This window comes from Monodon monoceros, unplaced genomic scaffold (assembly GCF_005190385.1).
Source record: "Monodon monoceros isolate NGI ecotype Baffin Bay Population unplaced genomic scaffold, NGI_Narwhal_1 Super_Scaffold_6, whole genome shotgun sequence".
NCBI classification, from domain to species: domain Eukaryota; kingdom Metazoa; phylum Chordata; class Mammalia; order Artiodactyla; family Monodontidae; genus Monodon; species Monodon monoceros.
In genome coordinates this window covers 8,285,662-8,312,605 of record NW_021703783.1, presented here as the reverse complement: position 1 = coordinate 8,312,605, position 26,944 = coordinate 8,285,662, and the positions used below count along the sequence as shown (strand labels likewise).

Genomic DNA, 26,944 nt, shown 5'->3' with positions numbered 1-26,944 from the left:
GTCATTCAAGAGTAGGACCCATTATATCTTCCCTGTAGCCGGCCCTTGAGAATCTTCACTTTTTGGTGTTTCAGTGGAACTAACTATGATGCTTTAAATGACCCACAAGATTAGAAAGAAAATAAGGCTCAAGGGCCAATGACACTAACAAGGAGCAAGTTAAGAGTTTCTGTGAAACAGTAGCAGAAAGTATTACAGCTTAAGTTAGGAATCCACGCACTATACAACAGGGAAATATTTCTCAAACTGCAAGTTCTCTATAAGTATCTTTAATTTTTAAATTTTTGATTATATAAACCATATGTAATATGGTTTAAAAAGTATGTTTTGAATCATTTGATAACCTTTTAACCAAGGACTGGCATGTAGATTCAGGTATATTTGTATTTACATTTACGATTATATTGTTACCAACTATCGTCAGTAACTCCTAATTCAGTATTTCTCAGGCATTTCTTCAAGAAATCTTAAGGCTTAGTGATTTGTAAGATGCAAAAATAATTGGTGTATGGGTAAGAATTAGGCCTTGGAATGAGGCATGTCTAGGTGTTATGTAACTCAGCAGGTGTTTACCATGTTGTGTGTAGAAGGTTAGGGAGGTTAAACACCTGCTGAGTTAAAATATGCTTGAAAAGTACTCAACACAGTGCCTGGCCTATAGAACCAATTAAAAAAAGAAAAAGCAGACTACTACTATATGGTTATTATTACCATTGCTAGCTACTTAAAAAAAATTTTACCATCTAGTCTTGCTCTTGATTTTATTTTCATCATAAATGTTTCATCTAATATTTCAAAATAACACACAGGCACAGACTTAGAAAACAAGGTTGTGGACAGTGATATGTTATGATCTGAGGAACCCTCTGATGAACTCCTTAATTATATTTTCTTCTATCTATCTACCTAACTATCTATCTATCTATCTATCTCATTCTGGGTGAAAAAAAATCTTCCATCCATTCTCTCCTCCCACAAAGCCTAGCTTTTTAAAATTTTAAATTTTTTAAATTCAATTAAATAAGCTACACTAAAGAAACAAACAGGGCTTCCCTGGTGGCGCAGTGGTTGAGAGTCAGCCTGCCGATGCAGGGGACACGGGTTCGTGCCCCGGTCCGGGAAGGTCCCACATGCCGCGGAGCGGCTGGGCCCGTGAGCCATGGCCGCTGAGCCTGCACGTCCGGAGCCTGTGCTCCGCAACGGGAGAGGCCACAGCAGTGAGAGGCCCGCATACCGCAAAAAACAAAAACAAAAAAAACCCAAACAGTTCATTCATTTCTCCCAAGCCTCTGGCAACCACTGATCTGGATCTATGTGTTTAGTGTGGTTTCTTTGTTTGTTTGTTTTTATTTTATTTATTTTTTGGCCGTGCCACACAGCATGCAGGGATCTTAGTTCCCCGACCAGGGATTGAACTCATGCCCCTTGCAGTGGAAGCACAGAGTCTTAACCACTGGAACGCCACGGAAGTCCCTGCTTCTGTTTTTATATTCCATATGTAAGAGATATCAAATGGTATTTGTCTTTCTCTATCTGACTTATTTCACTTAGCATAATGACCTTGAGGTTCATCCATATTGTTGCAAATAGCAAAATTCCATTTTTTATGGCTGAAAAATATTCCATTGTACATATACCACAACTTCTTTATCCATCAGTGGACCCTTAGGTTATTTCCATATCTTGGCTATTACAAATAATGCTGCAAAGAACACGGGGGTGCATATATCTTTTTGAGTTAGTGTTTTGTTTTCTTCAAATAAATACCCAGAAGGATCATATGGCAGTTCTATTTTTAATTTTTTGAGGAACCTCCATACTGTTTTCCATAGTGGCTGCACCAATTTACATTCCCACCAACACTGCACAAGGGGTTCCTTTTGTCCAGATCCTCACCAACACTTGTTATTTCTTGTCTTTTTGATAGCAGCCATTCTAACAGGTGTGAGGTGATATCTCACTGTGGTTTTGATTTGCATTTCCCTGAAGATTAATGATGTTGAGCATCTTTTCATGTACCTATTGGCTGTTTCTATGTCTTCTTTGGAAAAATGTCTACTCAGATCCTCTGCCCATTTTTTAATCAAATTGTTTATTTTTTAGCTATTGAGTTGTATGAATTCTTTACATATTTTGGATAGTAATCCCTTATTAAATATATGATTTGCAAATATTTTCTCCCACTCAGCAGGTTGCCTTTTCACTTTGTTGATGGTTTTCTTTGTTGTACAGAAGATTTTTAGTTTGATGTAGCCCATCTTATTCATTTTTGTTTTTATTGCCTTTGCTTTTGTTGTCAGATTCAAAAAATTACCACCAACACCTATGCTAAGGAGATTACAACCTATGTTTTCTTCTAGGAGTTTTATGGTTTCAGGTCTTACATTCAAGCCTTTAATCCTTTTTGAGCTAATTTTTGTGTATAGTTTAAGATAGTAGTCCAGTTTCATTATTTTGCATATGACTGTCCAGTTTTCCCAATACTATTTATTGAAAAGACTGTCCTTTCCCCATTGTATATTCTTAGTTCCTTCATTTCAAATTAATTAACCATATATGTGTGGGTTTATTTATGGGCTCTCTATTCTGGTGCATTGATCTATGTGTCTGTTTTTACACCAATACCATACTGTTTGAATTACTATAGCTTTGTAATATAGTTTGAAATCAGGGCATGTGATGCCTCCAGCTTTGTTCTTCTTTCTCAAGATTGTTTTGGTATTTGGGGTCTTTTGTGGTTCCATACAAATTTTAGGATTATTTAATCTATTTATGTGAAAAATACCATTGGAATTTTGATAGGGATTGCACTGAGTCTGTATATTGCTTTGGGTAGTATGGACATTTTAAGAATATTAATTCTTCCAATCCATGAACACAGATTTCATTAATTTTTGTCTCCTTCAAAGTTTTTTATTAATGTCTTGTAGTTTTCAATATAAGGTCTTTCACCTCCTTGGTAGCTTTATTCCTAAGTATTTTATTCTTTTTGATGCAATTGTAAATGGGATTTTTTTCTTAATTTCTCTTTCTGATAGTTTGTTATTAGTGTATAGAAATGCAACAGATTTTTGTGTATTGATTTTTGTATCCTGCAACTTTACTGAATTTGTTTATTATTTCTAACAGTCTTTTAATGGAGTCTTTAGGATTTTCTACATACAATATGTCATCTGTAAATAATGAGTTGTATTTCTCCCTTTCCAGTTAGATGCCTTTTATTTCTTTTTCTTGCCTAATTGCTGTGGCTAGGAATTCCAATACTATGCTGAATAAAAGGGGTGAGTGGGCATCCTTTTCTTGTTCCTGATCTTAGAGGAAAAGCTTTTCAGCTTTTCACCATTGAGTATGATGTTAGCTGTGAGTCTGTTATATATGGCCTTATTATGCTGAGGTATGTTCCCTCTATACCTACTTTGCTGAGAAGTTTTATAAGCGGTTGTTGAATTTTGTCAAATTCTGCAAATTTTTCTGCATGTATTGAGATGATCATATGATTTTTATTCTTCTTTTTGTTAATGTGGTGTATCACATTGACTGATTTTTGGATGCTGAACCATCCTTTCATCCCTGGAATAAATCCCACTTGATTATGGTGTATGATCCTTTTAATGTATTGTTGAATTCAGAATTTGGTGTGCTAATATTTTGTTGAGGATTTTTGCATTTATGTTCATTGGGGATTTTGGACTGTAATTTTTTTTTTTTTTTTTTTTTGGTGGCATCCTTGTCTGATTTTGGTATCAGGGTAATGCTGGCCTCATCAAATGAGTTTTGAAGAGTTCCATCCTCTTTTATTTCGGGGAAGAATTATGATATTAATTCTTCTTCAAATGTTTGGTAGAATTTACAGTGAAGCCATCTGGTCCTGGACTTTTGTTTCTTGGAAGGTTTTTGGTTACTGATTCAATCTCCTTACTAATAATCAGTCTGTTCAGATTTTCTATTTCATCATGATTCAGTCTTGGTAGGTTTTATGCTACCAGGAATTTATCCATTTCTTCTAGGTTGTCCGATATTTTGGCATATAACTGTTGATAGTAGTCTCTTATCATCCTTTGTATTTCTGTGGTATTAGTTGCAGTCACCTCTTTCATTTCTGATTGTATTTGAATCCCCTCTCTCTTTTCTTCTTGGTGGGCCTAGATAAAGTTTTGTTAGTTTTGTTTATCTTTACAAAGAACCAGTTCTTAGTTTCACTGATCTTTTGTCTTTTTAGTCTCTACTTTCTTTATTTCAGCGCTAATCTTTGTTATATCCTTCCTTTATTAACTTCGGGTTTCATTTGTTCTTTTTCTAGTTCCTTGAGGTGTACAACTATTTATTTGAGACTTTTTTGTTTCTTGAGGTAGGCATTTTTTCGCTATACTTTCCTCTTAGAACTGCCTTTGCTGCAGCCCACACATTTTGGTGTGTTACATTTCAATTTTCATAAGTCTCAAGGTATATTTTGATTTTTCTTTTGTTTTTTTCTCTGACTCATTGGTTGCTCAACAGCATGTTGTTTAATCTTCACATATTTGTGAATTTTCCAGTTTTTATTGTGTAACTGATTTCTAGTTTCATACAACTGTTGTTTGGAAAAGATGCTTGATGTGGTCTTGATCCTCTTAAATTTATTAAGACTTGTTACATGGCCTAACATATGGTCTATCTTGGAAAATGTTTCATGTACACTTGAGAAGAATGTGTATTATGTTGCTTTTGGGTGGAATGTTCTGTAAATATCTGTTAAGTCCATCTGGTCTAATGTGTTCTTTAAGGCCAATATTTCCTTGTTGATTTTCTTCCTGGATGATCTGTCCATTGATGTCAAGTAGGGTATTAATGTCCCCTACTATTATTGTGTTACTATTTCTCCCTTTAGGTCTGTTAATATTTGCTTTATATATTTAGGTGCTCCCATGCTGGGAGCATAAATATTTACAAATGTTATATCTTCTTGTTGGATTAATCCCTTTATCATTATGTAATGCACTTGTCTCTTATTACAGTCTTTGTTTTAAAGTCTATTTTGTCTGATATAAGTATCACTACTCCAGCTTTCTTTTGGTTTCCTTTTGCATGGAATATCTTTTTCCATCTCTTCATTTTCAGTCTGTGTGTGCCCATAGATAATTCATCTACTATTTCAAAATAAGACACAGGCACAGACTTAGAAGACAGAGTTGGTGGTTAGTGATATGTTATGATCTGAGGCACCCTGTGAGGTACTCCTTGATATTAGCATTTAAATCTCTCCCCTGCTAACAAACTTCTATTATTCAAGATTGAATCTTCATCTCCTTGTATCAGAAAAAAACTAGCTGTTTGTCAAACTTTGTGCTTGCCCTTCAGAGAATTTGAGTTGTCACTGGAAGCAGCTACCCAGACAAAGACTATATTTCCCCTTTCCTCCTGCACCTGGCATGGCCTTCCTTCTCATGTTAACTGGTGGAATGTGAGCAGAAGTTATGTGTGGCATTTTCAGGTCATGATTTAAGAAGTAGGTGTGCTTTATCATCTCCTTCCACCAGATGAATTCATTTGAAGATGAGGCCTTAGGAGAAGACTGAACCACAAGATTGAAGGAGACTGGATCCTTGAATTACAGCATGGAGGAAAGGGACCCACCAACTGGGAACACTTACTGTAGGTGGTCAAATGAATGAGAAATAAACCTCTATTATGTTTATGCCACATATTCTGGGGTCTATTATTTATTGCCCCTAACATTACCCTAATTAACGTAGGAATTGGCACTTTAAAGGAGGTGCTATAACAAAAACCAAAAGTAAGTATATTTGGCTGAACATGTGGGCAGCAGACAGCAAAGAAACAGATGTTCAGTACTGGAAAGATGGAGACCCACGTTATGCATTGGCCAAGCATTTTTAAAACTATGTCTACGATAACTTCCAAAGCAGAATCCATTACTGCCAGGCACCCATGACTGCTATATATTCCTGATTCTTCTCTCTTTTTTTTTTTTTTAACATCTTTATTGGAGTATAATTGCTTTACAATGGTGTGTTAGTTTCTGCTTTATAACAAAGTGAATCAGTTAACTTCTCTTTCTTAATAGAAGTTTTTATTATGATTATCTTGTCTCTGTTTTACCATCATATAATGCAAAGTACAGATAACTTCTCTATAGGTTTGTTTATTACCATGTGAGAAGAGCTTTAGATGGGAAGATTTCATGCCACCCAAAGATGCTGGACTTCGAGTGGTTTACTGGGACTGGACTGGACTGTACTTGTTCTTGGAGTAAGAAAAGATGGGTGTGCATGAATACTTGGCGGAAAGAATGGCAGGCCAAGGAAGGACCAAAATATGCGCTCCCTCTTCCATATTCTAGACCGAATCTCATCTAACCTAAGATTTCACTGCTCGTCAAATACCCAATTTTATGTACTGCTAAGATATAAAAAACGCTTCCAACTGAATATGAATTTACACTGAATACTTGTTCTTGATTGAACACTGCACTCCTATCAAAGAGATGTTCAAGTGTGAAAAAAAATGTGTATATTAGTAGGAGTGATGAAAAATAATATTTTTGAGAAGGGACTGTCCTATTCGAGACAATATTTCCTAATCTTCTTTGCATCCTGCTGTTGCCTTGAGACTATTTCTCACCAATAAAGTATGAGTGGGAGTGAGATATGTCATTCTGGGCCAGACTCTTTAAGATGTGGGTACCTTGTCCGTACCCTTTTCCCTTCCATAGCTGAAAGCAGATGACAGTGGGATCTAGGAGAAGGCAAAGTCAAAAGGTGGGTGGCAGGGGTGGGGGAGACTGGTTTCCTGAATCAAACGGGAGAAAGCCACCACCGATCAGGAACACCCATACCGGCTTGGGCTGTGAGAGAGAAATAAGCTTCAATTTTGTTTAAGGTATGTATTTTCTGCTTTTGTTTGTTACTGACATTAATATACTCCTAATTAACACACTCTTTTGCCTGGGTTGTTGTAAGGATTAAAGAAATTATTATACGTAAAGCTCTTAGAAGAGTGTCTGGCATATAAAAAGCGCTAAATGGATGTCAACTATTATTCAGAATGCTCTTTAAAAATGCAAGTAGCCTTGGAGGGGTGATCAACTTTTATCTTTGGAAGTTAGAAAGCTGTAGTAGAAAACTACTTGAGTCAATTAATCCAAGCTCTGTCACTTTAGAGATAAGTAAATGAAGTCACTGAGAAGATGAATGGCTTGCTCTGAAGTTATTTTATTAGTCATAAGTACTCTTGTATGAATTAGTTGTGTTTCAGCCAAGAAGGAGCAGGCTGAAATTGGAATGAGACGGTGGATGGGGAGTAAGACTGCAGATGCTTTTGGAGTTGGGTTATTACTTGTGAGGAAAAGCCTGGGATTGAGGCTTTTGGCAGCCACAGCAAGGAATAATGGGCTACTTGGTGACCGGGTTGGAAGAGTCAAGGAAGATCTAAACAGTAACATTTTTCATCTCATTACTAAATATAATGATTCATCCAAAGTTGCTTAGTAAAACATAATAAATATATTTTGGATGCATTTTAGCACGAAGTCCCTTTCTTTGGAAATGACCCCCCAGAAAAGCCTCTGTGGAAGAGGTGGCGCCTAGGTGGCCATGTTGATGCAATGTGTCCTGGTTCCTCTTCTTCCATGGCAGATTGGAACAGGGCTGTATGTACACCTCACCCAAGCTGAGACCATCAGCAGCTTCTCCGGAACCAATGTGGAACTGGCTCTCTGAGAGTCTGTGTTAGCTGAGGGGAGCCTCTTATGTAGCATCATGCTTGGGGTTAGTTTTATGACCTACAAAAAGCCATGTGCAGGCGAACATCACAGAAAAACAGAAATATTGAGTAAGTGAAGGGATCTGGTCTGCAAAGATAAGACTGGGGGCAGATATTCAGAAAAAAAGCAAAGAAGAGCAGCCGTGGGGCTCCAGGATCTACAGAGCATGACTCCCAGGCTGACAGTTTACCAGTTCTCATCCTCAGCTCCCATGAGCTGGAACGAGTGGTGTTTACATGAATTCTCTCTGTCCTTAAAAATAAACCCATTTAAAAAAAATCTGAGCTGACGGTGCTTTGTGACAGCCTGGAGGGGTGGGATAGGGAGAGTGGGAGGGAGGGAGACGCAAGAGGGAGGACATATGGGAACATATGTATATGTATAACTGATTCACTTTGTTATAGAGCAGAAACTAACACACCATTGTAAAGCAACTGTACCCCAATAAAGATGTTAAAAAAAAAAAAAAAGTCTGAGCTGAGTTGGTTTCTGTTCTTTCAGTCAAGGAAATTGGTAATAACATAGTCAATAACTAAATCAATTAAAAATCTCCTAACCATACTTGATTACTTATTGTCAAGTAGCAACAATAAAAATTCACCTCTGCCAAGAAGGAAGGGTTATAAAAGCCACTGCTACTACAACAACTGTGTCCTCCAAGTTCTACTTCTAAGGGTCTAGATTTGATGCTCTTCTGAATAGTATCCTAGAGATCATCTTAGTAATGATTTGAGTTGATGGGATCAAAATTTTCATATTTCTACCACAACAGATCAAATAAACCAAATTTTTAGATGTTAGTCTACTCAGAATTTTTGGAAGGCAGGGGATTTTTCTTCTTAACAATAATAGTACATTTTCATTGTAGAAGATTTTGATACTGTAAATAGGTCAAAAAATTCTAAAAATTACAGTTTTACTATTAATAGACAACCATTTGTTGGGATGAAATCCCAACAAAAATGAAAATGTAATCATATCAGTATCTTGAATTATCCTCAAGAATTCATGTAATTTTACTGGTTATATTTTTTCATGTGTTCATAGACTTTTTTTCCAGAGTTCCCCAAGGATCAGAATTTTAATCACTGAGAAGTACTTTTGGCATCAGACTTCTTTATTTTTTCTGATGAACAATAAATGCATTTACTTTATTCAGTTCCTTTTTTCTTTAGGAAATGAAAAGAAATCATCTAATTGAGATATCCTGTGTGTCATAGAGGCAAGGAGATTTAAACCATGCCCCTAGGTCTTTATATTCCCTCACCTGCTTTTTATCAACAATTTAATGGAAGCATGTTTTTTACTTCCTAGCTGTCCACTTGTGTTTCCTGTAAAAACACCAAATCTAAAATGACTTTAATTCCAGAAGGGTCTGCCTGGCAGCTCTAGAATCATGATCTGTCTTATTTTCCTTATTTTGGGGTTTCATTGGGCTCACCTCTGTTCATTTTCTAATATCAGATATTTTATTTTATTCCCTCCTTGGGCTAACATTCATTATCTTTGCTCCTCTTGTTTTCCCTTGTTAGATTTAATTGACCCTCTCGTTTTATTTACCATATTTAAAAATGAATTATCCTGATCCCATGTTACTTGTTTCTCACACCAAGGATTTATCGTCTTAGTAAAACCCTAGTCTTTTAACAATCGGAGTAGGAATATAGCTAAGAGTTTTAGAGGTGCTTTGCTTTCTTTCACACATATGATTTTTGCCAGTAGCCAAATTTATCTCTATTTTCCACTAATAAAGGAGATATTGTTGAAATGCTAAATTTTCTAAAATCTGGTAACTCTCCACTATGGTTTTGAATTCTTTCCACTTTTTTAATTCCAAGCTTTTTTGGAGGGGCCATTTTAGGATACCATTCTCTTGATTTGCCACCAAGGGCTTGTGTTCCCATTCTGCTTAATCATTATCATCTTTTTTAACCAGAGAACACTCATACTTTACTTGTTATGTGAAGATTTAGCTAAAGTTTTTTTGCGGGGACTGGAGGATTATCTACTTAATCTGATTACCCTTGAACGGCAAGTATCCTCACTGAATTTCAGAACTTTCAGTTATTCTCAGCATCTGGAAAAGGTGGAATATACAAAAGTCCTTCAATATTCATACTCATTAACAAATATTTATGGAATTTGTACTATGTGCTGGGCACTGTTGCCCCATGAATAGGATGGACATGACCCCTGCTCTCAAGGACATCATGGTCTAGGAGGGAAGATAAACATGTATTGCAATACACGGTGTTGGCACCTGTGATTGGGGTAAGCACAGTGTTAGAGAACAGACCAGGTGGGCAATGACAGAGAGAGGATACGTGAGTTGAGACTTGAAGGACAAGGAGAGGTGAGCAGAGGGAAGACTATTTTAGAAAGAGAAAAGAGCTGAAAAAAAATTTAGAGGCATGAGAAGGGACACTGGGGAACTCCAAGAACTTGATATAACTGGTGATGGTGTGTGTGCCTTGGGGGTGTGGATGGTATTGGGAAAGGGGGGGGAAGATGTGATCAGATTATGAATGGCTTGTGTGCCATGCTGAAGGGTACATGTTAGCCTGGAGAAGCTGAGCCCCTGAAGAATATTAGACAGACATACAATGATCAGAATTGTAATTTAGAAGGAGTGCTCTACCGCATAGCACAGGGAGATCAGCTCGGTGCTTTGTGACCACCTAGAGGGGTGGGATACGGAGGGTGGGAGGGAGACGCAAGAGGGAGGAGATACTGGGATATATGTATACGTATAGCTGATTCACTTTGTTACAAAGCAGAAACTAACACAACACTGTAAAGCAATTATACTCCAATAAAGATGTTAAAAAATATAAATAAATAAATAAATAAAAGGAGTGCTCTAGCAGTGGGGGTCACTGAGAGGGCTCAGAAGATCCTCTTTCACATGTATAGAGAGTGTTTCTCTCAAGAGCTGAGCCTAGCATCTGTGAAGGTCAGAGGGGTTGGGACTATCAACCAACACCAGAACATTTACCCCTTTTTCTTCTTTCCTTCTTCTTCTTCCTCTTTTCTCTCCTTCTTCCTACCCCTTCAGCCTCCTCCTTCTCTCAAACATTCTCTTAAGAAGCTCTTAAAACTTAAACAGTTCATGGGACGTCTTTAAAAAATATCAGTGAAAACTTCCCAATTTAGTTGTAAATGTCTTCTTTTTCTCTGTGGTCGACGCTAAATTACTTACTGGTTGAATTTCCTTTCATGCATGCTCAGATCTCCTGCTTTCCCTTTGCTACCTATAATTCTTTATCACTAACCATCATCACTTTCAATGTGGTGGTGGGGCGGGGAAACAGAAATTCAAGGAAATTGATTTTACTATTGACTTGTGGTTCTTGTAGAGAGTTTATTACTAGAATTTGAAAGCTTCTGGTGACTATAATGTTTTTTAAACTGTAGGTTGTGACCCATGTGTAGGTCATGAAATCAATTTAATGGGTCATAACCTGCATTCAAAAAAAAAAAAGAAACAATGGGCTTCCCTGGTGACGCAGTGGTTGAGAGTCCGCCTGCCGACGCAGGGGACACGGGTTCGTGCCCCGGTCCGGGAAGATCCCACATTCCACGGAGCGGCTGGGCCCGTGAGCCATGGACGCTGAGCCTGCGCGTCCGGAGCCTGTGCTCCGCAACGGGTGAGGCCACAATGGTGAGAGGCCCGCGTACCGCAAAAAAACAAAAACAAAAAAAAGAAACAGGACCTAATCTAACAGAAAAGAAAATATCAGAGTGCCTTGAATATACTAAGGGTCAATACTGTTTTATGAAACTTTTGTTTCACTTATAGACATACATGTTTATTCATATAGATAGTATAAAATATGTCTTACTATGGGTGGTAATCAAAAAAGATTAAATTTTAAAAATAAAAAACCGTCAAAAAAGTTTGAAAAACACTGCCCAACATCAACTTTTTTTTCCACTCTGAAGTTCAAAAAAATTGAGAACCATAGAAGGTGACTGGCCCAAGTCCAAGAATCAGTAGCAAATGCAAAATCTGAACTCAGGTCTCCTAACAGTCAGGTGTTCTTTGAACAAAAGTTGATTAATTGCCTAACATAAGGACTGGAGAGCATGGATTTCATTTACTTGATTTATCCTTGAGACCACATTGTGAAATGATCAAATGTCATAATGCTTCCTTATCTTAGTATTTATGAGAAAACACATCATGTTGCTCTTTTACTTTGCATCATACATTGAGCACTCGACTTTGACAGATTGTCAGTTTGTGCCTTTATTATTCTTAAAAATTTTTTTTGTGGACGACTTTGATACATATTCATACTTATGTTTTGAATAATCTAGTCCTTTTTGTTTTTCAGCTGAATGGCCGAATGATTCTTTTGGTACTTTCTTTCACAGTCCTTAATCATCTTTTTTTTTTTTTTTTTTTTGCAGTATGCGGGCCCCTCACCGCTGCGGCCTCTCCCGCTGCGGAGCACAGGCTCCGGACGCGCAGGCTCAGCGTCCATGGCTCACGGGCCCAGCCGCTCCGCGGCATGTGGGACCCTCCCGGACCGGGGCACGAACCCGCGTCCCCTGCATCGGCAGGCGGACGCCCAACCACTGTGCCACCAGGGAAGCCCTCCTTAACCATCTTGAAAAACAAACGTTCCAGAATATTTAGAGGTGTTTCTCCTGAAATCAGGGAAATATTAGGTGCACCTCGGGACTCCTCCAGCCTTATCGTTCTATTGCTTTTACCTTTGCGATCAGTCTTTATGGATTTCCTCTTCCTTTTTCCAAGAAATTAAACTTTTCTTTTTTCTTTGCACAGTATTTGACTTAATTTCAGGGAGGCATTGAGGCACAGCAAAGAATACAGGGTAGGGAATTGAGAGACCCGAGTCCCACTCCTTTTTGTCACCTAACTGATTGTTTGAACTTCACCAGGTCCCATAACATTTGGGGGCCTTGATTTCTTCATTTGAAAAACAGGAAGTGTGTCTAGATTATCTATACTTGTTGTAATCAATTAGTGTTTCCTAACCACGTGGAGGTTACGGATTCATTTCCAAATATGAGAGAAACCATTGCCTGGAAATTTGCGCTTGAATATAGAGAAATGTGTTTTTGTGTAAAATTGTGTAGGATTCCTGGATTTTTGTAACCCATTTATAGGTTCACTGTTTCAAAAATCTTCTTTACATAACTTCTTCTATGTCATACAATGTACCAGATTCTCTACATTTCCTTTCTTGAACTTCCTAAGGAATTCCTGATTTTGCTTCCTTCCTGCTTCCTTAATGATGTTCTCCATAATTCAAAGACTCCTAGAGCTGGAAAACAATTTGAGCAAGCTACATCATCCATCTCATTTCCTTCTTGTCTATTACCTTCACTTATCAGTACTTCTCATTTGTCCATTTAGTAACTCAAATAGTGTTTTTACTTTGAATAATGACATGGACAATAGCCCCTTAAAATCCATTTCTCATGTAGGGACCCTTCATTCATTCATTCTACAATATTTACTGAGCATCTCCTTGGGTCAGGCACTGTGTTCCATGTTGAGGATATAATGGTGGGTAAGATAGACACTGCCCTTTCCTCAAGAGGCTTACTGGAGAGACTGACAAAAAAGAAGTTACCAAAGAGTTTAATAAGATTACTTCAAGCTCAATGAAATGGATGGATTTTGAGGCCAGGCTGCCAGAGCTTGAATCCCATGTTTATCACTTACTATCTGTATATATCAGCCACTTCCTGTGAACTACTTCAGATACCCTGGCCTCACTCATCTCCAGGGTCTTTGGCTATGAGGGGAAAACCCTTTTTTCCCCCTCTACCTTCCTAGGTTCACTGGCTGGGCTCTCCAATTAAACTAATAAGAAACAGTTTAGAAAGAGAGAAGGAAAAAAAAACCAAACAAACAGATATGGTTATATACACAGACATAGAGATTTACAAGGAAAAGAAAACTCAAGGAGACAGCCAGATTGAGGCTTATATACCCATCTTCAGCTAAACAAAAGACAAGAGTCTGGGCTTCTGGGTGGAGAAGGCGTGTTAAGGAAAGGGGAGGGAGGAGCCATAGGTAAATAAGGGTTGTCTCGCTATGCAGATAAGTCTCTTGGATGATAAGAGTTGTCTCTGGTGTAGCTCTTTCTCTGGTAAGAGACATAAGTAGGAATTGCCTTTTTAAATGTAAATTTCCTGCACAAAAGGGGAAATTTTACTCTATTTTTAGGCAGTTAGGGGGAGGTAAAGAGCTTTTCCTGCAACTGCTGATTCTCAATTGCCTTTAGCTCAAAAGAATTCATATGCCAAAGAGGCACATTTTGGTACCCTTCATTCTGCCCTTTAAAAATTCTTCCCCCACCCCGGGAAAAGGCATTTCTGTTAAAACAAAACAAAACAAACAAAAACCCAAAGGTTCATGGGTGGAGCAAATTATAAACCCAGTTTTGAGGACCAGAGGAAAAGTCAGTCAAAAAGGTTTCTAGATGTTGGACTCAAAGCATATTTAGATGGTGGAGAGAGGATGGCTGTGACAATCTAACTTCCAATTTCCTGATTTTCAGTTTGAATGTCTTTGGTGATGGCATGTATATCAGTGTCACAGTCATGGTTATTCTTCAGAGCAAAGCATGGAAGCATCTGGCATTAGTTTGTAGAGCCCTTTTAGATAGTCCTAATGAGAACAGGGCAGTCAAGTTTTAGTTCTCAGTGGTGCCAAGTCAGAAAGGTGAGAGAAAAACTAGAAATGTTAATTACTGACAAAATGTACAAAACAACCCACAAGGATGTGCTGTATTTTTTCACTGAAACAGAACATCTCCCTCTCTAATCACTCCAATTTCTATCAAAGGTAATCAAAGTAAGACTAATTTGCAAAAAAATCGAGTCTCATTGAACTTGGCCTGATTATTTACATAAGTGCAGCAAGAATAAGTAACTGACCATTGAGGCTCTTTTAAGTCTGCTTTGCTGGAATTTTAAATAAGGGAACTCAGATTAGATTTTTAAAAGCCTCTTGAGGATAGGAAGCCAAGCCAAGAATTTACCATCAGTCTTCATCTGCAGTACCTGTAGATTTGGGTGAATTCCTCCTTTCTCAGGGTTCCCAATGTATTTTAAGGCTCCTGGGCCTTCCAGGAAGCAATGTTTCTTAGCTGTAAGACCAGGAAGCCTGTAAGGCAGGTATCAGATGGGTATTCCAAGAGGGCTTTAGAACCATTGGCTCTATACAGTGAACCTTAGTTCTCAAATATGCCATTCCAGTCAAAGCCTTGGTAATATAACCAATATTTCAAACTGTGTCCTGTTAAACAAGGACAACAGAGTCTTTTTTTTTTTTTTTTTTTTGCCCCTTGGCATGTGGGATCTTAGTTCCCCAATCAGGGATCAAATCTGTGCCCCCTGCAGTGGAAGCACAGAGTCCTAACCACTGGACAGCCAGGGAATTCCCAGGACAACAGATTCTTATTGAACATATGCAAATAATTATATTACCATGAAAACAAGAATATTCAATAAAAGCTTCCAAATTCTAGAGGGATCAGGTAGGGAGAAAAAGTAAATATTTCATCTTTATTCACAAAAGTATACTTTAATATATGTCTGTAAGTTATAGATAGCTTAAAAGAGAAAAAGGATTCCCTAACTCTGAAAAACGAAACATTAAAGAACCAGTGATGTTTCAAACAAAAAGGCCAGAAAAATTATAATCATCCTTATCAGTTCATTCAGTCCCAGGAAATTAATTCTTGTTTTGCTTGATTTAGGGTTAGCAATTTTATAAATTCATCAGGTTCTTTGTTGGACTGCACCCCACAGGCCTACAAGAACTGCACTCGCCCAGCTTTAAGACCAAAGAAAGAGGACTTCCCTGGTGGCGCAGTGGTTAAGAATCTGCCTGCCAATTCAGCGGACGTGGGTTTGAGCCCTGGTTCGGGAAGATCCCTCATGTTGTGGAGCAACTAAGCCCGTGCGCCACAACTACTGAGCCTGCACTCTAGAGCCCGTGAGCCACAAGAACTGAGCCCAAGTGCCACAACTACTGAAGCCCGCGTGCCTAGAGCTTGTGCTCCACAACAAGAGAAGCCACCGCAATGAGAAGCCCAGGCACCGCAACGAAGAGTAGCCCCCGCTCACCTAGAGAAAGCCTATGCGCAGCAACGAAGACCCAACGCAGCCAAAAAAATATATAAAATAAAAAAATGAATAAATAAATAAATAAAAGACCGAAGAAAGAGCCCAGCATCAGTGACAGAGACATCAATGGTTGAATGGATGGGGGAGCTAACACGTCTGAAGCAAGGTCCTGGGGCGACACCCTACCGTGTGTGGTGGAAGGCGGGCAGGACACGGCAGCAATCTTCGCTCCTGGCGGGGAAGGAGAGATTGCCACTTATAGGAGGAACTGACTTCAGGTTGGCTCATTAGTTACCAGCCGAGGGGCACGCCCCTCACTGCCCCTTTGATAAGGACAATCCTAGCTGGGGCCTGGGACAAGTCTGTAGGAAGGTCATTTATGTTTGTAGGGTGTAGGTGAAGCAGGCACTGGTCGGGCAGGGGACGTACAGAGAGCAAGAGAACAGCCATCTTGAGTGGCCTGATCATACATTCTCCATTTGAGTTTTTGGAATTTTTACCCAGCCCAGTGGCATGATTTTTATGTTATCAGAAACCTGTACTCCAGAGTACTTGTCAGAGTCTTTTCTGTGAATCTCCTTGATGTGAAGCATTTTCCCCTGTAGTTGATTGCTACAACATTTCAGGAAGAATAGTGTAAAATATTAACTGTGTGGGAATGACAGACTTCAAAATGGCCCTGGTTAAAAATCTGATGAAAGTTCATTATGGCACACTTGACAAATTTGGTTATTTCTACGACATACAACATTTTATAATGACTGGAATTATGACTGATAACATTAAACAAGGACAAATTATGGATAGCAAAGATACTGACAAATTTCTAGGAACTTTATACAATTTCTGAAACATTTATATGAAAATCATGTATCCATACAAATATAACCTAAGGAAGGTTCAGAATCCCTTCTCATCTGACAATGTTTCCCACGTAATTTAACATTTCCAATAAACCTAAGTAGTGTAACATCTCTATTTTACCAAGTGAGAGAAGAAATTGTGTGAGATTTTTCAAGGGCCCTCTGGGAATCTCAAAGTTATCTTGAGGTAAAAGAAGATTCCATTTAGAATTTTATTTGGGGAAATTTGTCAAAAATATCAAAAGGTTTGAACACCTGATTAAATAGGATCACAGATCACTATGAAACAATACTTGGTTATCTATTTAACCAAAGTGACAATAAAAGATTTCAAAGGCAAATACAGAAGATCACATGACTATAAAAAAAAAAAACTTAGCACTTTCAATATTAAGAGTTTGTTTTCTTAAGTAATCAAAAACATAATAAAGACAACACAAAGCACAGAAAATTATTCTAAGACACGGAATCTTTGTTTTCTAGGCAGATTACTCAACAGGTAAAAAAAAACTGTTTACCATTTCATATTAAGAACAGACCATTAATCCAAACTCCAGTTCTGTATCAGTGCACTATTTATATCAAAATTCATTTTAAAACCTAATGATGAATACGTTTCATTTAGCCAGCTTGACCACAGGAGAAAAGGTTTTCTCTCTCTTTCCTTTTACAACTCCCTATATCTATCTAGGTTTTTGTCCTTTATTTTCCTCTTCCTCATCTGAAACAACTTTTAAATAACCTTAAACTACTTTACGACAAAATTACTCTCCTTTTTCCTAACAAAAAAGCATCCTTCATCTCTCACATCCTGCCTTACTTTTCTTGCATACTTTGCAGACAATTTTTTCCTTCATTTTTATTATTCCTAATAGCTAATTTAAATATGTTGATTAGAATTCTTAACCCTTGGTAACCTTAATTTCCAGTGAAAACAAGGAAGTAAGCAATTGTGAACTGTGTTATATATATCAGCATTCTGTAGTAAATTAGAAAATTTATGACTATACCAATTTTATAATCTTTAGAGGCATCTTTTCTTCACAGTAAAATTTTTCAATATGATAAAATAATATGTTTATTAACAGAACTGAATATCTTTAGTCTGTCTGTAATAAGAGACCAAAGTAGATATAATTAAACTTATATTTAGCAATTAATGTTTTGGTATTTTATCTTATTTGGAGATGATCTAGATATTCAAAGAATGTCCATCATTTAACTTAACTTAGTATAGCTTTAAAGTTTTAAGATACCCAAAAGATTTTGGAAACTATTCTTAAGCAGAAAGGTTCATGTATAAACTGTTACCTACTTCCATTTAACCCACATATTCTTAACAGTTATGCTTTAATTGTTCATGAAAATTTCATGAGACATTAAACAAAACTAGCCATCATCTAAAGCTGTTTTCTTGTTAACAAATTTTGTAACATGCATGCTGGGAAAATATTAAAAGTCACAGAAGTAAAGAAACCAACGTGTCACCATGTGCCTTATAATAAACCTGTAATTTTATAATTTTAAACAACTAGAGATAACATAACAACAAGTAGAGATAACATAATCTCATTTGAACAGTAAACCCAGGTAGAATAAAATTGTATGTCTGCATTACATTTAATGCCAACAACTTTCAGGACATACCTATTTTTTTTTAACCAAAAATATTAAACTAGTTTCATTTACCAAGCATTATCTGAGATCACATGGACTTAAAAATAAAAAAACTAATTTGGGTTAGTTTCTATTTTTCTGACAGTTTTAGGAATACATAACTTATATAAGTGTTTATTTCTTTCTAAACCAATTAAAGCAGAGCTCTTTTATGAATTTTGGCAATACCTTCCAGAGGTAGAAAAATATCACATATACAAAACATACATACGTAGACATAAACATTCAGACAGTCACAAATAGAAATCACATAGCATTCGTTTAAAAATGTTACCTGTGAATTAGATACAAATAATATAAAACTTACTAGTTTATATAAAATATTTGGATCCAAATTGTGTTTCTGCCAGGTATAACAAGTTAAGGTTACCTACTGTACTGAGACTTTCTGACTTGTAGCCAACTAAAATATTGTATAATTTTACTGAAATGGGAAATCTTAAAAAAAAATTATAAATATTTAAAAGACCTCATAGATACACAGAACAGATTGGTGGTTGCCAGAGGTGGGAGGTGGGAGGGGTGGGTAAAATGGGTGTAGGTGGTTAAAAGGTACAGACTTCCAGTTATAAGATACATAAGTCCTGGGATGTAAGGTACAGCATGGGGACTATAGTTAACAATACTTTATTGCATATTTGAAACTTGCTAAAAGAATAGATCTTAAAAGTTCTCATCACAAGAAAAAAAAATTCTATGTGTGGTAATGGATTTTAACTAAACTTCTTGTTGTAATCACTTTGCCTTACATACATATATCAAATTACTATGCTTTACAACAAAAAATAATACAGTGTTATATGTCCATTGTATTTCAATTAAGAAAATCCTTTTAGATATAAAGTCCAAATTTCCAAAGGTATCCCTATTCCAGTGTGACTCGAAACCAGTAATCCTTTTTATGACTTAAACATGAACACAAGAAGCATCCCCAAAGAGGCTGAAAAAGATGCAGAGACAACCCCCCTTCCCTCTGCCCCAGGATCAAGAGTTACTCCCAAAGACAGCTTAAGAAATCAAAGACCTTCACTGTCACAAGCAGTAAGGAAACTCTGGTCCTCCACAAAAGGGTGACACCTTCAGTCATAGACCTGCTAACCTGTCCCACTGAATAGGCTATACTGGGATGAGACTTCTCCCTGAATGACAAGGAAATGAAATTATGGACTGAGACCTCTCATTGATACAAACTCCCATGAGAGCTGGTATGGTCAGATGGACAATGTTACTTATGTGCTTTTGTGTGTCGGGTTTCCTAGCCTGACAGGTGCCACCAGATGCATATCTGACAACCTACACACCCCCTCCCCACAAGCTGTTGAGACCAAGAAGAGTATCCTCTCACTGGTTGCAAGCCAAGCTCTCAAGACCCAAAGCGAAATGGAAAGACAATCTTATATGATTTTCCTCCTCGTGACAAACAATGCAAAAGACAGAAACAGAGGAAAACAATGACTTTTCCTGGGAGGCTAAGGATCAATTAAACAATGAGTACTCCAAACCAAATTTATAAGAGTCATAATCCAAAGAACTAATTCTTACAACTGCTTTTCTTCTAGATTTGGAAAGGGAAAACAAAGACACTTTACCACCCTCATTCAATTAGACCGTGCAGACAGAAATCAGGGAGGGTAACTTTGGTAAGAAATTTTACCTTTTGCCAGCTTTATCAGAGGGCCCAGACCTCAGCTTCAGCCTCTGTGCAAGTGGGGTTTCCCAGCCATCCCTCTGTGGTAGAGGGAGGAAAACTGTAGAGGAGGAAAAGCGTTCTTCCTTCTATTCTCCTAGGTTCACGGGTGGACCTCTGAATCAAACTGATAAGAAATAGATTAGCAAGGAAAAAAAAAACAGATTTAAATACATACATACATATGCAGGAGAGTTCAAAAAGAAATGAAAACTCAAGGAGAGGGCCCTATGACTGAGGCTCTTTTTTTTTTTTTTTTGCGGTACACGGGCCTCTTACTGTTGTGGCCTCCTCCGTTGCGGAGCACAGGCTCCGGACGCGCAGGCTCAGCGGCCTGGCTCACGGGCCCAGCCGCTCCGAGGCATGTAGGATCTTCCCGGACCGGGGCACGAACCCGTGTCCCCTGCATCAGCAGGCGGACTCTCAACCACTGCACCACCAGGGAAGCCCTGACTGAGGCTTTTATACCATCTTTGGCTAAGCAAAGGAAAAGGGGTGTGAGGCTTCTGGGCAGGGGAGACAAGTGCTGGGAAGCTGAGGGGAAGAAATATCTGGTAAATAAGGGTTGTCTTGTTATGTAGATGAGTTTTCCCTGGAAGTAACTCTCTTCCTGATAAGAGACGCCTTTACAAATGAAAATTTCCTTTGCACGTGGAAATTTCCTTTGCCAAAGAGGTGTATTTTGGGGTGCAATATTCTGGTACCCGTCAAGTACTTGTTTTGCTCTAGCCACCCAAGTGGCAGGCAGCTCTGCCTGGGCCATGACAGACTCCAGGTAGACCAACCTGATAGCATCTTTCCTCTGCCCTCACCAGGCACCAGTCATCTTGGGACCAGGTGCTTTCCTGCTGGTGCTAAGACTAGCTTGTGGGCATGAGTGCAACTGAGCTAATTAATGCTCCATATTGTAAACCTCTGACCAAAGAGATAGAGGTGCCCGAGAACATGTTCTTCCCCGCTTCCACCGGGTTGGAGTCCAGACACACATTTATTCATACAGCTTCTCAGAGTTGGTTAGGCAAGATCAAGCCATCAGTTGGACTTGATAGCACGCAGTGGCCCCGTCACTTTGTACTGACTATCCCTCCTGACCTGACTCACTCCTACTTCCTGAGATTGCCCTCCCTAATTAAGTCATGGTACATATGCATTTACTGCAGCCTCTGCTTTCTGGGAAAACATAAAGGCCTTTTGAAAAAATTACCTCTCAGTGCCTCAGTTTCCTCATTTGATAAATATAAATTATAATAATAGTACCTGCCTCATAGGGTAGAATATAAAGCAAATTACTATATGTAATGCTCTTAGTGGAGGGCCAGTATGTGTCACAGATGTGCTAGCTTTATTTTTATAATTTATTCTAAGTGCAACGGGGTGTCACTGGGGAATTTTAAGGAGACTATCATGGTCTGATTGACATTCTAGTATTAAGTTCCCTCTTGTACCTATGTGGGAAATAGATTAGACAGAGACAGAGATAAAGGTGGAGAAACATTTAGGATGCTGTTGAAATGGTAATGCGGAGAGATTTTAGTAATCTATTCAAGAGAACAGAGTATTAGCAGTGGAAACCAGTAGAAGTGGACAGAGCCAGGAAACGCTTTGCAAACAGTACCTACAGAACTCAACAAATAGACTGGATGGGGCAGTGAGCAAAAAACAACTAAAAAATATATTGCTTTTCATGGCATGTGCGTGATAAATCCAGCCCTTTTTCTCAAGATATGAAGTCAATTCCTCCCCCATCCCTAGACCACGGATTTAATGTTCTCTTTCTACCTAGACTGTCTTTGCTGAAGTTCTTGCCTGCTCTTCAATCACACATCCTATGACTTAACAAAATGTTATTGTCCACCACCCAGTTTTCACCTGCCACTCCCTCCTGTGGCCCCAGTGATGGAAACTTACAACAGCAAAACGCAAGTCTTCCTCTTGTGCTACTGCAACTCCTTGACTCCTCCCAACTCCTCACCATTCATCCCCTTTGTCTCCTTCTAGCAAGCTTGCTAGGTGGGCCCATCACCTACCCTCCTATTTTTGCACCTATAGCTTCAATTTACTCTTGGAATGCCATTTTCATTTTAATTGGCTGTTTTCTTTCTCCATCTTTACTTGTTAAATCCTAACTCCCTCACTTAACAGAATCAGAAGAGAAGCAGAAAAATGATCCTTGACTTCTCAAACCAACACCACTCACCCCTACTCACCCTCGTCGCAGTAAAAGTCAGTTGGCCCTTCCAGCTGTCCTGGCTGAAACCTTTAAAACCTTTAGAGCCTTTCTGTACGCTTGTCTTCCTCTTACGCCACTTCCAATTTGTCAGCAAATCCTGTTGGCCTTACATTCAAAACGTATTCCAAGTTCAGCCACTTCTGACCAACACTGGTTCCCCCCGATCCAAGTCACTGTATCTCTCCTCTTGATTATTTCAGTCGTTTTCCACTGGTCCCTCTGCTCCTGCCTTTGTTTCCCTGTAATCTATTCTCATTACAGTGGCCTGGGTGATCCTGTTAGAACATTCAGATCATGTTACTCTTCTGCTCAGCATCTTTCAGTGGCTTATCGTTCCACACAAAGTAAAATCCAGTGTCTTTCACAGCCCCCAATATGTGGCCCACTTCCCTCTGATCCGCCCTTTTACTCACTCTTCCCCTCCCCCCATTCACTCCACTACGACCTCACTGACCACCTTGCTATCTCTCAAGCATACCAGGCCTGCTCCCAACTCAGGATCTTCCATTCATTGTTCCATCTGATGAGCATGTGATTCCCCCAGATCTCCACATGGATGGCTCCCTCCCCCACTGCAGGCCTTTGCTCAGATGCTACCTTCTCAGTGAGTCTTCCCGACCATCCTCTCTCCCCACCAACCATGGCCCTCGCTATTTCCCTTCCCTGTGTTACTTTTCTCTAAGACACACCCTATCATACTATGTATATTAACCCCAGCTATAAAGCACTTGGCTCCCAGACTCTGTTCTCAGTTCTTAACCAGCTAAAGTTCTTGTGTGCAGGGGCAGAGTGGAGGTGGGAGGAGTTTGGAAGGGACCTCCTCCTTATAATTGGGGTTTTTCTCAGTTCATTGTCTATCGACTGTGTATACAGTTTGTTTCATTATCTTTATATTATCAACTGAAAAGTATTATTCTACATTAATGTCACAATAATGGGATCCCAAATTTTACACAAGGGAATTTTTGCAGCCCTCCTTTGTTTTCACTAGTTTGCTTATCATCTATCCTGCTTGTGAGGACAGGACTTTTTACCTGTTCTTTTCACAGTGTATCTCCAGCACTTAAAACACTCTTGGCACCTAGTATGCCATGAATAAACATTTGAATTAGTGTTGAGTTAGTGAATGGCTCATCCTATCCACACATATGCTGTACATGACTCACCTGCTTTCAGAAACTAATAGAAACCATTGCTTAATCATGTTTTCAAGACCATAGCCTAAAATTCATGATACCTTACATTTATATAGCACTTTGCAGACCGTAAAATACTTTCACATACTTGATCTCATTTAATCCTCACAACAACTTTATATTCTGATTTTTCACAGGAAGCTGACCCTGAGAAATGGTGTTTTGTTCAAGGTCACAGGAAACTGAATCATAGAGAGACTGAGTGATTTGCTCAAAGTCCACACTAGAGAATGGAGATTCGGACTCCTGTTATCTTGACCACAAATCAGATGCAATTTTCACTCCAGTGTCTCAGTTCTTTGATCCTGTGTTGGATTCTGTGTTGGGTCTTCGACTCTGTATCAGCAACATCTGCCTACTCTCCTCAGCAAACCAGGCTCAGGACTCCCAGTCGAGCTAATCAGGTTTGCTTCGGTTTTTACTAACTGTGCTAACCCAGCAAAACTAGGCATGGCTGATTGGCTCTGCCTGGTTGAAAAACCAGGATTAGGGATTCTGAAAACCAACGTTCTCAATACAGCTCATCTGCAAAAACGTAGGTCAAGATTCAGGCTCTAAACACCCAGAAACAAAGACTGTAAAACTTAGATTATACAGAATTGCATGCAGGTAGGGGCTTAGCCAAGTTCCGGTCAAACCATTTAAAAATGTCACTCCATAGTTTTAAAATTACCATGGCCTTTTCAAAAGAATAATTTTCTTATTTCTTCTCAACGTGAAGAAAGCAAGCCCTCTTTTTAAGCCCCGTGCAGATCCTGCTATAAATGGCTGTTGAGTACCTAATAAGTGAACGGCACGGTCCTCTTCCCTTCCTGTTCATCCATAAGCACGTTTCGCTTTCTTTGTAAACTTCCTTTGCCTTTAGTCATTCATCACCATTCTTCTTCCCTGACACCTCTCATAGCTCATTCCCACTCACAGAAAATTCATTATTATTATGGGTCCACTCTGGTTTTTCTTCCCTTGTGGCTTCACTACTTCAACTATGGACTGTTTAGAGTTCAAAATCCATTTCTTTGTACTATCACAGATTGTAAATATTCAAAACCTGGTGACTTAGGAAAGGGAGAGGAGCCCCATTCATGATTTGAACCAGAGAAAGGGAGCAGATGCTATCAGATGCCCCATTTTAATGGCATACAAATAACACGACTCAGACTGGTTTGGGTGCAGTCTGCGTACATCAGAGGGGGAGATGGAGTGCTTACTTGGTGAAGGAGTTGTAAATAAAAGCTGACTTTGGTTTGGCACCTATAATTACACCCAAGCCATAGCTTGCATTTTGATTGTCTCTTAGAAAGAAAGAAGAAGAAAAGAAAGAAAGAAAGAAAGGAACGAAGGAAGGAGGGAGGGAGGGAGGAAGGAGACAGGAAGGTGAATTTTGTTTTTTCATAATAGGATAGACTCAGACATTCAGTTTCCTTATGGAATTTATTTATTTATTTATTTAAAGATTTAATTTAATTTTTATTTTTGGTCGCATTGGGTCTTTGTTGCTGCGCGCAGGCTTTCTCTAGTTGCGGTGAGCGGGGGCTACTCTTCATCATGGTGCGTGGGCTTCTCATTGCGGTGGCTTCTCTTGTTGCAGAGCACAGGCTCTAGGCATGCGGGCTTCAGTAGTTGCAGCATGAGGGCTCAGTAGTTGTGGCGCACAGGCTTAATTGCTCCATGGCATGTGGGATCTTCCCGGACCAGGGATTGAACCCGTGTCCCCTGCATTGGCAGGTGGATTCTTATCCACTGTACCACCAGGGAAGTCCTGAAGTTTATTTTAAATTGGGTCTTCTTTTGCAGAGAACATCCATGAGAATGGTAGAATAGAAAATGGTGTAATTATATAGACTTTCATAGTAATTGTCTCACAGATGCCATAGGAAGCATTAATTACAACACTGAATTAAAATTTTAAATAATTAGAGGAGAAACAATCCCTCTGGCCACATCTACATGTCGTATCTAGAGCATCACAGGTGTTTGTACATAATACAAAATACTATGTTGAGTAATGCAAGGGAGGAAAACCTTTTTTTCTCTACCCTCCTAGGTTTGCTGGCTACCCACTCCTCCAATCAAATTGATAAGAAATAGATTAACAAGAGAAACACAAAAACCAGATTTCATTACGTATGTATGCACAAGAGTTTCCACAGAAATGAAAGCTCAAGGAAGTGGCCAGATGATTGAGGCTTATATACCATCTTAGGCTAAACAAAGGAAAAGGGGTTTGGAGCTTCTGGATGGAGGAGGCAAGTTGTAGAAAGGGGAGGGGAGGACATGCCTGGTAAACACAGGTTATCATGTTGAGCAGATCAGAGTCTCTCAGGTGGTGAGCTGTCTCTGGGAGTAACTCTCTTCCTGGTATAAGACACTTTTACAAATGGAAATTTCCTTTATAAAGGTAAATTTCTGTTACCAAAGGGGAAAATTGTACTCTATTTCTGGGCAGTTGGAGGAAGTAAAGGGCTTTTCCTGTATCTGCTGATTTTCCATTGCCTTTAGCTCAAAATAATCCATATGCCAAAGAGGCACATTTGGGAATGGCACCTTTTGGAACCCTTTAGCACTAATGGTTAACACAGAAGAATTCCTGTCCTCAAAGAACTTTATAGCCTAAAAAGGAAAAGAATATGTATGAAAATACTATAGCACAAAGCAAACGTGCTTTGGTAGAAGTATAAAGCGCCGTGGAAGCCAAGAAAAGGTAGTTTTCTGCTGTGTGAGAGGTTTTAGGTTTTATGAAGAAGGTGACATTTGAAGAATGGGTAGGATTTGTATCTGTGATAAGTGGAGAGAAAATGACAAGAAAAGAGGCAGGAAAGTTCAGAAAACATTTAGCGGTAGGTGAGTGGTCACGTTTGGTTCAAGGATATGTTAGGAGAGATGAAGCAGAAAAGAAAGCAAGTGACAAATTATAGGGTGTTTGAGCCTGTTTGAGCAGTTTCGTTTTTATTCTGTGAGTCCTAGGGAGCCACTGAAGGTTATGGAAGAGAAGAACTTTTTTCTAGATAGTTCTCTGACAGCAATTGGAGGATGTTTAGACTGGAGTCTGGGAGTATAGTAAGGAAACCATTATGTAACCTAGGACCTGAGTTAGGTGAAGGAAACGGGATACACATCAAGGATGGTTAAGAGGTGGAACCCGGGGCTTCCCTGGTGGCGCAGTGGTTGAGAATCTGCCTGCCAATGCAGGGGACACTGGTTCGAGCCCTGGTCTGGGAAGATCCCACATGCCGCGGAGCAACTGGACCCGTGAGCCACAACTACTGAGCCCGCGCGTCTGGAGCCTGTGCTCCGCAACAAGAGAGACCGCGACAGTGAGAGGCCTGCGCACCGCGATGAAGAGTGGCCCCACTCACCGCAACTAGAGAAAGCCCTCACACAGAAACAAAGACCCAACACGGCCAAAAATAATAAATA

General features: G+C 39.0%; 1 protein-coding gene across 7 annotated transcripts in view; it reads right to left on the bottom strand.

The window, feature by feature from the left end:
• ETV6 (ETS variant 6) overlaps window positions 1–26,944 on the bottom strand; it is a 415,605-nt gene that overhangs the window by 260,703 nt on the left and 127,958 nt on the right. For 4 of the 7 annotated variants that reach the window (XM_029205490.1, XM_029205498.1, XM_029205493.1 and 1 more), the window contains one exon: window positions 20,069–20,228. The exons of 1 other annotated variant lie outside the window; for it this stretch is intronic. The gene's annotated coding sequence lies outside the window, so the exon portion shown is untranslated. Of the gene's footprint in view, window positions 1–14,806; window positions 14,824–20,068; window positions 22,640–26,944 lie in introns of those variants that run through there. 2 more of the 7 variants (XM_029205492.1, XM_029205495.1) reach the window with 2 other exon arrangements.